The following is a 9,571-nucleotide window of genomic DNA, read 5'->3' on the forward strand; positions in this document are numbered from 1 at the left end:
CATGGGTTGGGGGAGTGTGTCAGGCAGTGATAATAATGTGGACCCATGGAGTTTTGGAAAGATCTGAAGAAGGAAGTTGTGCCTGGACCACTGTGCAAAATGGGTGCAAGAGCTATATATGAGGTGAGAGGTGAGAGGTGAGAGGTGTCTGACTGTGTGTGGGAGTTAAATCATGTGCTAGAGGTTAACTTCAAAGGAAAGAGACTGAGCTCAAACCAAGTTCATCTGCCCCCAAGGTCAGACCCTGCCCAATTGTCACCACAGTTCAGTTCCTCTGACTATAATGACTCCTAGTGACATATAATATATAATATCTCATGCTGGTGTCCTTCATGCCCTTGGGAAATACACCTCCCTAAAGTGCCCAATTTGTGGTGAAGGACAAAGTTTTAGAATTTTCAATCTGTCGTGCTGTGTTTCTATACTTCAACCTGTCACCCTCTCCCCGAATCCTTGTTGCCAAGCCTGCTCCCTAAGCCTGGGAGTGTTCTTGGTGGAAGCACAGAGCATTCTGTGTAACCACCGATTCATACCGGTTCACTATAGAGGAATTATGCATCTGTACTGACGGCTTTGGTGAAAAATAATGTCTCTGATCTCTATGTCTAAAAACTTACCTGCAAGCTTTTACTATTACCCTCCCTCATATTTGCAGAGCTCTGTCCCAAACAATTGAGCCTGTATTTCTTCTTTCTAGAGCAGCAGCTTGCTGATGCATGTGATTGCCACGTCTGGGGTTGGACCCCTGCCCAGGAGTGGCAAGGATAGGTACCCAGGCCACATATGACTGTCGTGCAGCTGATGTACTTGGCTTGCTACCACCGGTGAGTGTGCTGCACACCACAAACAGAAACACAGTGCTAATTTCAAGGTCTATTAGAATCACAAGGCAGTAGAAATAATGGTTGAGAGACAGAAAGGGTCACAATTGGCAGATTAAGAAGTCCTATTCCAAAAGTTTCTGGGAGATGTCGACAAACAATGGGAAATAAATAGATACACTTTCCGCTAATAAAAATGTACTCGACAGTGTGCTTTTGAAAGAGCACAGTGAGGGACTGAAGTGGACAATATGTGACCATGGTTTTTACCCTACACCATGCAGAACTGCTGATGGGGTCAGGCGGAGAACAAGCATCTGTGCGTTCATGTAAAAGCTATCGGAATGCAGTGTTCCCAACAAATACATTAATAACTTTCAACAACCTTCACTTCTGGACATGATGTAATTAATTTTTGAATCAGGGAAGCAAGATGGTCTGTGGTCTGATATTTTCATTTGAAAGCAAGTGGGAAGACAAAAGCAAACAGACTTTTTGGCTATGAGAAAATGAGTGACCTTCCAAGTAAGGAATTCAAACTGGAGCTTTCAACTTCGGAGAGGAATGAGGCTGGAGAACCTTTTTGTAGCAGAAATGGAAGGTGGAGAAATGGTTGGGGGTTACAGTGCCTTCCACTGCCCTCTGAGTAGCCACGCCTTTCCCCACTTCGCGGGGCTCCGATGTCCCTGAACTACTATTTAACAGGAAAACATTATTGCTAACAGGTTTTATATTTTTTTAAACAGAGGGCTGGCATGCCAGCACATGCTTGAATGCTCTCACAGTTACATATAAACTTTAAAAAGAGGCCCCCTTTTCCCCGAGCCTGACTCATACTCCATGCATCATATAACCAGGCTTTGGAAAAGCTCTGAAAAATGCACATGGCAATTGGATCTATTTTGCCCGATCGTGGGAGTGATAAAAACAGGTGATGTAGTAGGTCGTGGGAATGTAAAGCTGGGGGTACAGGGTGGGGAAGGGAAGGGTCATGAGGGGTAATAGGAAAGTTGTTCATACTTTTTAATGGTCTTTATGACATTTAGGACAACAGAATCATTGCATTTTAAAGACAGAAGAGGCCCTGGAAGCCTGCAATGACAATTTAGAGCTATTAAGCCAGTGCAAAATCACACAGCCAACCTCTGAACAACCCAGGCTGTATTTTGGACCCCCAAACCCACCAGAGAATCCAATAAGGGCTACAGACCATTTGTCTTGAAAAACAAAACTGTATATAATATTTTCTATAGAGTTTCAAAGGATTTATCTACTCCTTAAGTTAGTCCTTGAAACTGAGCGTCTGATGAATTTTCTGTTATACTAGTAGTATAGGATCTTGATTGAGCATGTAGATAATGTTCAGACAAAGGTTTAAATTCCTCCTCCTTGTCACCTACTTGCTGTTTGAGCCCAAGTAAGCATGTAATGTTTTTAAGCCTCTGATATATGAAATAGATATAATAATAGCACCGACTCATAGGTTATCATGCAGATTAAATGTGATAATGGGTTTAAAGAAGTTAGGTTGGGCCTGGTGCCGTGGCTCATGCCTGTAATCCCAGCACTTTGGGAGGCCGAGCCAGGCAGATCACGAGGTCAGGAGTTCAAGACCAGCCTGGCCAACATAGTGAAACCCCGTGTCTACTAAAAATACAAAAATTAGCCAGACATGGTGGCGTGTACCTGTAGTCCCAGCTACTCGGGAGGCTGAGGCAGGATTACTTGAACCGGGAGGTGGAGGTTGCAGTGAGCTAAGATGTGCCATTGCACTCCAGCCTGGGTGACAGAGTTAGACTTCGTCTCAAATAATAATAATAATAATAATAAATAGAAAAATAAATAAAAAGAAGTTAGGTTACCATGGAGCCTAGCACATGGGAAGGACACCATGTTGTTGTTGTTGATGCTACTTTCTCTACTGGCTTCATGGCCTCCTTGGTTAGCTGTTGGTGGGCTGCTCCAGACCCAGGCCTCCTGAACTTCTTCCTAGTCCTTTGCCTTTTGCTTGCTTCCAGCCTAAATTTATTTACTTCCTGGACATTCTCCTTTCCTTAAGGGTCTCTCCATCTCACCACATAAAAGGCAGCCTATGATAAAATGTCCTGATAAATTTGTTGTTCAGAAATCCATTAGAAGGAAGTGCTGGGAAAATAAGATTGCTTGAGAGAAGGGCGGGCCTCTGAAGTGCTTCCTCACTGTGGGGAGATCAAAGAGTAGAACAAGTGGAAATACCAGGTCTGCAAGAATGGTATTGAGCCCATATTATTATTTCATCTTCCCTCTACAGCAGGAGTAAAAAGGCTTGGTTTTTCTACATTCTTTATTTTTAAAAAATCTAGACTTTCAGTTGTTTGGAATACTTGTTGTTATTATTATTATTATCATTTGAGACAGGGTCACACAGGTTGGAGTGCAGTGGCGTGATCTCAGCTCATTGCAACGTCCATCTCCCAAGTTCAAGCGATTGTCCTGCCTCAGCCTCCTGAGTAGCTGGGATTACAGGTGTGAGCCACTGAGCTCAGGAATAGCCACCACGCTGGTCAGGTTGGTCTCGAACTCCTGGCTTCAAGTGATCCGCCTGTCCTGGCCTTCCAAAGTGTTGGGATTACAGGCGTGAGCCACTGCACCTGGCCTACTTTTAACATTAATGTTTCTCTGGTTAATGTGGTGTTTAAACCTTGCAATTTCCTACTAGTCTGCCTCCATGCACCCAACTTCCTTTGGATCTGTGTTGAGAAACAGAAAGATAGACACAGGAGGAGTAGCAGGGATGTTAGAATACTGAGCAGAGAGGAACCTGCTCCCACCACACTCCTTCTGGTTCAAATTGTCCATTTTTTCTAGTGTTGGAAGTTCTCATGGGGACAGTGCAGGATGAATTATTTGAAGTTTAGGAAACTGAGTCTCCAAAGACAGTTTAGTGCAAGCCTCTGAGCTTCTCTTCTACCAGGCAGAGGTAAATAGGAAGACTGATAAGATCTCTTGGTTTTTGTGTGTGTGTGTGCCAATTCAACTCCCACCCACTTATACTTGAAAGTAGGACTTCAAGGTACTTTACCACAGAAACCAGAAAGCAACCTTTAAATAGTTCCGGAACAGCAAAATCTGCATTCTCATTAGGCTAACTACTGAGTTTAACTTCACCCACACAAGAGTTACATGACTAGAGCCAGGAGAACCAGACTTTGGCTTTCTGACATTTTAACAGTAGAGACAGTCACTGCTTTCTGCGTTCTCCTTTCCCCACTGCCTGGGTAGAAAAAAAAAAGTGAAGAAGTATTAGTGATGATGTTAGTGACCAAATCTTTCTCTTGAAGTAGGGATAGTGGTGACGTGACAGTTCCCCCAAAAGGCTGCAAACTGAGGGGGCATAAAATGAGGCTGCTTTGCAGTTGGAGGCAACCAGTTTTAGTGAGGGGTCATTCTGTCATTCTGTTTCTATTCTTAGACAGATTTGGGTGCAAAGCTCTTCTTTATCATATTCTAGCTATAGGGCCTGGGAAAATTACATCTAACGTTTTCTTTTTTGACATGGAGTCTCGCTCTGTCGCCCAGGCTGGAGTGCAGTGGCGCAATCTCCGCTCACTGCAAGCTCCACCTCCCGGGTTCACGCCATTCTCCTGCCTCAGCCTCCCGAGTAGCTGGGACTACAGGCACCCGCCACAACGCCCGGCTAATTTTTTGTATTTTTAGTAGAGAGGGGGTTTCACCATGTTAGCCAGGATGGTCTCAATCTCCTGACCTTGTGATCAGCCCGCCTCGGCCTCCCAAAGTGCTGGGATTACAGGCGTGAGCCACCGCGCTCGGTCAATTACATCTAACTTTGTGTCCTCTGTTTCTTTGTCTGTAACTGGAGACATAGAACCTTTGACTGAACCAGTCCGTATACAATGTCTGGCACCTAGCACCCCTTTCCTCATCTTGGGACAGGCAGCATCATCTTGCATAGCGATTAACTGCACTGGAGGATGAGAATATGATATTTGGATAAAAACTTAATGTCCAGAGACAGTGGAGACAGCAGGTTTGGGAGGTGGAGATTGTATATTTTGGGGGATGGTGTTCATAGTCCTTGAAGATAATGAACTTTTACTCTAACTTGTTAGAAATATGCTAGAGCTTTTCTTCTCTCCTTTTTTAAACTGTCTCATAAGAGTGAGTGTGTGTAAAGAAATCAATTAAGCTGGTGCAGCACCAGCTCATCACCTCTGTCATCCAGCTGACTTGCCGACAGAGTCTCATCAATTTCTTAGTAATGTCAGCATGTTATCCTGGAAAGAAAACTGAACGGGGTGTCACAAGGAGAAGCATCAATTCCACAAATTTGCATTAACACCTACTCTGTTCCAGCCACTGGGCTGCATGCACTAGAGACAAAGATGAGAAATCCAAGATCACACTGCAGAGTGAGCCTCGTACAGTATTTCTCAAGCAGTGTGAGCCTCGTACAGTATTACTCAAGCAGTGTGAGCCTCGTACAGTATTTCTCAAGCAGTGTGAGCCTCGTACAGTATTTCTCAAGCAGTGTGAGCCTCGTACAGTATTTCTCAAGCAGTGTGAGCCTCGTACAGTATTTCTCAAGCAGTGTGAGCCTCGTACAGTATTTCTCAAGCAGTGTGACCCTCGTACAGTATTTCTCAAGCAGTGTGAGCCTCGTACAGTATTTCTCAAGCAGTGTGAGCCTCGTACAGTATTTCTCAAGCAGTGTGAGCCTCGTACAGTATTTCTCAATTGGAGAATTCCAAAAATTCTCAGGGATTGCAAGTTCCAGAAGTCTATTTTTTTGCTTTTGTTTCAATAATATATATACATATATGTGTGTATATATGTGTGTGTATATGTGTGTGTTTTTGTGTGTGTGTGTGTGTGTATATATATATATTTATTTATTTTTGTTTTTTTTCATCTTCATTCTGTCGCCCAGGCTGGAGTGCAGTGGCGTGATCTCGGCTCATTGCAACCTCTGCCTCTGGAGTTCAAATGATTCTCTTGTCTCAGCCTCCTGAGTTGCTGGGATTACAGGCAAGCACTACCACGCTCAGCTAATTTTTGTGTTTTTAGTAGAGACAGGGTTTTGCCATATTGGCCAGGCTGGTCTCGAACTCCGGAATTCAGGTGATCCACTCGCCCCTGCCTCCCAGTGTTGGGATTTCAGGCGTGAACCACCACGCCTGGCGCAATAATATATTTTGAATGGTCATTTTACTAGTTATAAAGGAAAAATTTTGTAGAGCAATAACTCATATCTGAAAGATAGCATCAACAATTAAAGGTTAAATTTCATAACCTGATGTGTAGGAATATGCCTACATATTCTTAGACTCTTCAGGAGATTTCCTTTCTTTCAAGATCCATATATTACCAAGTTGAAAAACATAGTATAAGGGATCTGAATTTTTGTCTTCTTTAACCCCTAACTTGGTGTGTGGTCTTAGCCAGTACACTCATTTAAACCCACTGGGCCTCAGAGTCTTGCTCTAAAATAAGGTACCTGGACCAGATGAGTTCTGAAACTCTTCTAGCTTTAGTAGTCTACACCTCTATGACTTTTCCTCTAATTGGAATTGTAAACTGCATTTCTTTTTAATTTCTGGTTGAAAAGAGAGAGCACTGGCTAGACATCAGATCTGTTCTTATTTTTCCTTTAGAAGTGATTGCTCAGAAAAGCTGATGAAATCATTCTCCTTCTTTGCGTCTTAGGCTTTTTATCTGAGATATCGGAATGTTAACAACAACAACAACAACAAAACCAAAGGTAAAAATAAGTGCGAATGTAAGTTTGAAAAGTTTTGGCATACAGCAGAAATTTTATCACAAAGATGAGCCCTGCAGTGAAAGGGAAAATTAATATCTCTAGGTTAATTAGTCAGGAATACAGGTATACTGTGCAACAAACAGCTCCAAAGATTCATTGCACAGGTGATTGCAGGTTGGCAGGGCTCTGCTCATCACAGTGGGCAAAGGACCAGGCTGCTGGGAACTCCATCTAGACTCATAGTTTCGATATCCCTGGAGGAGGGAAAAGAGGATACTGTAAACTGCACGTTGTCTCAGAATCACATTTCATTGGCTAATGCAGGTTACGTGATTATGACTAAGTTCACAGGGGTTGGGGTGAGGTGCAGAATAGCAATTCTACTTGAGACAAAGATGAGAATATCTTGAATATTTGTGACACTGGTTCTTCACAAACATACCATTATTAGCATGCTCATTTTAAAATTTGGAGGCTAAAATCCAAATTATAATTCCAGGTAGTGATCATTCTAAAATGCAAAACAATGAACACACTCAAGTTGATTTTGGATTTGACCATACACGTTTCTCAGAAGAGGGAGCTTTCCTGTGAGTTACCCATGATAGAAGAACTGGCAGGTAAGAATTCTTGGCAGTGAGAATGCACAAAAGGAATGAAGCAAAGTTAACTAGGGTTACAGGTCAGGGAGCATGCAAGAACACGGGTAGAGTTGTGATCAAAGGAACAAGTGGCTTATGACAGAACTTCTTTACTAAGGACTCTGAAGTCAAATTCATATTTGTGTTTAATATAGAGTATCCTATATGCGTCAACGGGTATGGAATGAAAGAAATGTATTCAGATATGAAGAGATGGGAGAAATAAGAAGGTCTGTAGAGAAAGTACAGTGAATATTTGAATTTTTATGTTGGGTCATATAAATTGATTTTGCTAGTGGCATACCTTAACATTTACTACTTACTGAGACTGTCACTATGCAGTTCACTTTAACCCAGCAGAACAAATGAAAAGTCTTTTTTTTGGGGGAGATGGAGTCTTGCTCTGTCGCCAGGCTGGAGTGCAGTGGCATGATCTTGACTCACTGCAACCTCCGCCTCCCGGGTTCAAGTGATTCCCCTACCTCAGCCTCCCGAGTAGCTGGGATTACAGGTGCGCACCACCATGCCCCACTAATTTTTTGCATTTTAGTAGAGATGGGGTTTCACCATGTTGGCCAGGATGGTCTCCATCTACTGACCTTGGGATCCGCCTGCCTTGGCCTTCCAAAGTGCTGGGATTACGGGCATGAGCCACCGAGCCCAACCAACAAATGAAAATTCTACGAGAGAGATAGTTTAATTAAAACATGTAATTAGTTGATTACCTGCTTCATAGAAGTAACAACAACTTTGCCTTAATGTGGCATTCTGTTATTAGTCTGAGAGGTGAAGGGTCCTAAATAGAGTGGCTTTATTGACTATTTGAGTACAATGCTCTTAGAATGACATCATGACTTAGGGTAAAATAGTATTAATTTCTAATCGTCAAAACCATATATTCAGATATAAGCATAAAAACATATTCAAAATGCCAAGTATAATTTCAAAATATATACGCAGTTGACCCTTGAACGTTGTGGAACTTAGGGGTGGTGATCTCTCCTACACCAAAAAATCCATGTATAATTTCTGACTGCCCCACATCTTAACTACTAATAGCCTACTGTTGACCGGAAGCCATACTGACCACATACACAGTCCATTAACACATATTTTGTATGTTATTTGTATTATATACTGTATTATTAAAGTAACTTAAGCTAGGGAAAATAAAATGTTATTAAGAAAATCATAAGGAAGAGACAATGTATTTACTATTTATTGAGTGGAAGTGGCTCATCATAAAGGCCTTCATCCTCATCATCTTCACATTGAGTAGGCTGAAGAGGAGGAAGTACTGAGGTTGATTTTGTTGTCTCAGAGGTGGCAGAGGCAGAAGAGGTGGAAGGGGAGGCGGGACACTCAGTGTAACTTTTATTGAAAAAATCCACACAGTTCAAATTCATGTTGTTCAAGGGTTCAGGGGTCAAATATGTACGTGTATATATTTGCTGTTCAGTGCTGGCTGACTGGTGATGTTTGAATTTATCTCCACTTTAAAATATTTTTTTGGCCAGGTGCAGTGGCTGACGCCTGTAATCCCAGCACTTCGGGAGGCTGAGGTGGGCAGATCACAAGGTCAGGAGTTCGAGACCACACTGGCCAATATGGTAAAACCCTGTCTCTACTAAAAATACAAAAATTTGTCTGGCGTGGTGGTGCAGGCCTGTAGTCCCAGCTACTTGGGGGGCTGAGGCAGAAGAATCACTTGAACCCAGAGGTGGAGGTTGCAGTGAGCCGAGATTACACCACTGCACTCCGGCCTGGGCAACAGAGCAAGATTCCATCTCAAAAAATAAATAAATAAAACAAAATATGTTTTTCCCTATTGTCCTTTATATTGTATGTCTAGGGAGAGAATTGGCTAGCCCACAAATAAAGGAGAAAGGAGGAGAAAAATTCCTTATTTGTGATATGTGATATAAATCTTCTGAAATTCATGATTTTGGGGCAGCACGATTTAGAACAAAAAGAAAACCTGATATTAAAAAAAATAATATAGTGATGCTTAAATCTGTAACAGATATTGGGAATACAGGTGAAAATGAACTTTGTGTGCAGAAAGAGCACCTCAAAAGATCTTACTCACAAGTCCATGCACACTATTTGACATCCTGTGTCATTTCGTAAATCACTTTCATGCTTGAGAAATGCAGTATATACATAAATAATATTGATGCGGATAGCAACAATAGTAAGTTCCTGGCCTTGTCTGCACTCATGTGTCTCTGTTGCAAAGGCTGTTATGGGATTCCATAGCACTAAAGAACTGGAATTAATGATTGGAAAAAATGTTCTCCAGCTGTTTGCCTAAGATAAGTATGGCCTTAGACTTCAGGTTCTACTTCTGC

General features: G+C 42.2%; 1 long non-coding RNA gene across 1 annotated transcript; it reads left to right on the plus strand.

Annotated features, from left to right (window-relative positions):
- Window positions 1-1,643: 1,643 nt before the first annotated feature.
- On the plus strand, window positions 1,644-9,034 carry LOC102127875 (uncharacterized). Its single transcript, XR_001489853.4, has 4 exons — window positions 1,644-1,752; window positions 6,525-6,579; window positions 7,079-7,199; window positions 8,738-9,034. It is a non-coding gene; the product is annotated as an uncharacterized lncRNA (long non-coding RNA).
- Window positions 9,035-9,571: the final 537 nt, after the last annotated feature.

Source organism: Macaca fascicularis, chromosome 4 (assembly GCF_037993035.2).
Source record: "Macaca fascicularis isolate 582-1 chromosome 4, T2T-MFA8v1.1".
Lineage (NCBI taxonomy): Eukaryota > Metazoa > Chordata > Mammalia > Primates > Cercopithecidae > Macaca > Macaca fascicularis.